This window comes from Narcine bancroftii, chromosome 3 (assembly GCF_036971445.1).
Source record: "Narcine bancroftii isolate sNarBan1 chromosome 3, sNarBan1.hap1, whole genome shotgun sequence".
Taxonomy (NCBI): domain Eukaryota; kingdom Metazoa; phylum Chordata; class Chondrichthyes; order Torpediniformes; family Narcinidae; genus Narcine; species Narcine bancroftii.
In genome coordinates, this window is record NC_091471.1 from 256,115,343 (window position 1) to 256,119,129 (window position 3,787).

General features: G+C 59.2%; 1 protein-coding gene across 2 annotated transcripts in view; it reads left to right on the top strand.

The window, feature by feature from the left end:
• Window positions 1-300: 300 nt before the first annotated feature.
• Window positions 301-3,787, top strand: part of LOC138758567 (adhesion G protein-coupled receptor L1-like) — a 674,108-nt gene continuing 670,621 nt past the window's right edge. For both annotated transcript variants that reach the window (XM_069927669.1, XM_069927668.1), the window contains exon 1: window positions 301-568. The gene's annotated coding sequence lies outside the window, so the exon portion shown is untranslated. The remainder of the gene's footprint in view (window positions 569-3,787) is intronic.

Sequence of the window (3,787 nt, forward strand, 5' to 3'; positions counted from 1 at the left end):
GGAAGAAACAATAACCGATTAAATTGAGCTTTGCCTCCATTGCGTTTTAGAACTGACAGGTCTCAGTTCCAAGGTCTGTGTTGACTTATTTCATCCAGGTGTTTACAGTGAAGGTACATTGTCCCCAGTGCCCTTGGGCTAGAGAAGGAATATTTCAGTTGGGCTGAAACCATTGGCATCTGTGAACAACACTAACCAATGAACCCAATCTTTACCCAGCAGACTCTTCGGGGATTGGGCGAGAGGAGGATTGGCTCCCATTGTAGCCCTCCCCACCCTCTTTAAACTCGTCCTCATTGGAGCCATTTTGTACAAGGTGGATTGGGCACCGGGGCAGATTCAGGTGGCTTCCAATCTCCACCAGAGGCAGCAGGCTCCAGGGAGAAGTGAAGGGCTTGGGACCAGGTCTCTGCGCATCCCTACGGGATCGCTAGCTGTCCTCTCTGACCCAGGCCAGAAGCGTTGATGTGAAAGCAGCAGCTCAATTCTGGAGCATTGGACACGGAGCAGGGATTAGCGAAGGGAATGTTCGGAGAGGTGGTTCTAGGAAAATGTTGCTGCTCTGCAGGTATTTGAATTTTGCATAATCGAAGATTTTGCTTCTTCATATCCAGTCAGTAGTGTTTATATTCACTACCAGTTGCGATGATCTGAGCTCTGCTCATTCCCTCCATTTTCTCACTGTCTCTGTGAAATTGCTGTAGATCTGTTTCTTTCTTTGGTTTTCCCCCAACCCCCAACTCGTGCTCGGTCTCCTCCTTCCACTATGTGTGCTTGGGTGATAGGAATAGTGTCCGGGGATGCAGTGCTGCTGGGACCTCACTGGAGCGCTGCTCCAGCATCTCATGGTGGGCAGCTCCGAAACCTTCTTTGTCACCATTTTTATGAGCTCCGGCACCTAAAAAAAAATTAGCACTGCACCCCTGTCCGTGGATATCTGTGTGTGCATGACGATCTGTCTCTGCATGTGTGTGAATGTGTGTGCCATGTATATGTGTAAGGGGTGTGAGAGTGTGCAAGTGTGCATGTATATATGTTTGTGTGTGTTAGGTATATTCATGCATCGCGCGTGTGTGTGTGTGCGCAATACATGAACATAAGTGGGTGTGAAATAGGTGGACATATGCCAGTGTTTGGGAGAATGGATATTTGCATTTTTTGCATGGATGTGTGTGCCATGTATATGTGTATGGAATTTGTGTGCGCTCGTGCCCCCGTGTGTAAATTTTCCCTTGCCCATATCGCTTCAATTTCACCCCTCAACCTCTGCGCCCTTTACTCTCCATCTTGCCGCTTTTTTTTTAAGCTTTCACAGGTCTTGTGGACTTGCTTTTCGACCAGCAGCCCTTCATTTGCTGCTTTATTTTTTAACTTTGATCTCCTCTCTCCATCAGACCCTGAGGTCTACGCACTTCCAAATGGTGTGGTACTGGAGTGAAGTGTAGTCTCTGTTCAGTCTGCTGCTCAGTGAAAATGTGAGAACAATTGGCGTATTTTTAAATATTTTCCTGAGCGGTTATTTATTTTGCACTTGCTGTCGGGATATATTGGCAAAGAGCAGTCAGAATGAAGAGAATTGTGCATTTGTCATGCTCTTTGTACGTACACACATACATATAGATTGTAATGTATATTTAGAATCAGCTGGGGAGGAAATCTAATTTATTCAGAGGTTTTACAATTCAATCGGTCTCGCTATGATGAGTTGTTTTGTGTCCATCCACACTCTGTCCTTTCTATATGAGACACTCTACCTTTTATCAGCTTACTTGAAAATGTTCATAGGTCTCAGTCTGAACGTACGTAGTTTGTAGTTCCTTCTTTGTATTCCTATTTCGGGCTCTGATCCTTTGTCTGTGGCATTGTTACCCACTCTGTAACTGTGCCTCTTCCATGCTCCCGGTGCATCTACAGTTCAGACTGACACCTCTACCTCTCCCTCCCTGGCCAAATATGTGTATGTAATGTCTATTTTTTCATGGTGGTATTGCTGTTCTTTATCTCATTCCTTATCTCTCTATTTCTCTCCCTATCATCACTTCTCCCTGTCCAACCAGCTCTTTGCCTTTTTTTCACTCTCACCCCCGCTCCCTCCACCCCCGCTCCCTCCACCCCCCCGCTCCCCTCCACCCCCCCTCTCCTCCACCCCCCTCACCCCCCCCCCTCCACCCCCGCTCCCTCACCCCCGCTCCCTCCACACCCCGCTCCCTCCACCCCCGCTCCCTCCACCCCTCACTCCCCACCCCCGCTCCCTCCACCCCCGCTCCCTCCACCCCCGCTCCCATCCACCCCCGCTCCCTCCACCCCCGCTCCCTCCACCCCCGCTCCCTCCACCCCGCTCCCTCACCCCCGCTCCCTCCACCCCCGCTCCTCCACCCTCACCCCCGTACCCACCACCCGCTCCCTCCACCCCCGCTCCCTCCACCCCCTCTCCCTCCACCCCCGCTCCCTCCACCCCCCGCTCCCTCCACCCCCGCTCCCTCACCCCCGCTCCCATCCACCCCCGCTCCCTCCACCCCCGCTCCCTCCACCCCCGCTCCCTCCACCCCCGCTCCCTCCACCCCCGCTCCCTCCACACCCGCTCCCTCCACCCCCGCTCCCTCCACCCCCGCCTCCCTCACCCCCCGCTCCCTCCACCCCCGCTCCCTCCACCCCCGCTCCCTCCACCCCCGCCCTCCCCCCGCTCCTCACCCCCGCTCCCTCCACCCCCGCTCCCTCCACCCCGTCCTCCACCCCGCTCCCTCCACCCCCGCTCCCTCCACCCCCGCACCTCCACCCCCGCTCCCTCCACCCCCGCTCCCTCCACCCCTCCACCACCCCGCTCCCTCCACCCCCGCTCCCTCCACCCCCGCTCCCTCCACCCCCGCTCCTCACCCCGCTCCCTCCACCCCCGCTCCCTCCACCCCCTCCCTCCCTCCCCCCACCCCCGCTCCCTCCACCCCCGCTCCCTCCACCCCCGCTCCCTCCCACCCCCGCTCCCTCCACCCCCGCTCCCTCCACCCCCGCTCCCTCCACCCCCGCTCCCCTCCACCCCCGCTCCCCTCCACCCCGCTCCCTCCCACCCGTCCACCCCCCGCTCCCTCCCCCCCCAACCCTCCACCCCCGCTCCCCATCCCGCTACCCCCACTCCCCGTCCCCCAATCCCCGCTCCCCCCAATCCCGCTCCCCCAATCCCCGCTCCCCCAATCCCCGCTCCCCCCCAATCCCCGCTCCCCCAATCCGCTCCCTCCCAATCCCGCTCCCTCCCAATCCCCCGCTCCCTCCAACCCCGCTCCCCTCCCCAATCCCCGCTCCCTCCCAATCCCCGCTCCCTCCCAATCCCCGCTCCCCTCCCAATCCCCGCTCCCTCCCAATCCCCGCTCCCCTCCCAATCCCCGCTCCCTCCCAATCCCCGCTCCCTCCCAATCCCCGCTCCCTCCCAATCCCCGCTCCCTCCCAATCCCCGCTCCCTCCCAATCCCCGCTCCCTCCCAATCCCCGCTCCCTCCCAATCCCCGCTCCCTCCCAATCCCCGCTCCCTCCCAATCCCCGCTCCCTCCAATCCCCTCCCTCACCCTCCCAATCCCCCGCTCCCTCCCAATCCCCGCTCCCTCCCAATCCCCGCTCCCTCCCAATCCCCGCTCCCTCCCAATCCCCGCTCCCTCCCAATCCCCGCTCTCCCTCCCAATCCCCGCTCCCTCCCAATCCCGCTCCCTCCCAATCCCCGCTCCCTCCCAATCCCCGCTCCCTCCACCCCTCCCTCCCAATCCCCGCCTCCCAATCCCCGCTCCTCCAATCCCGCTCCCTCA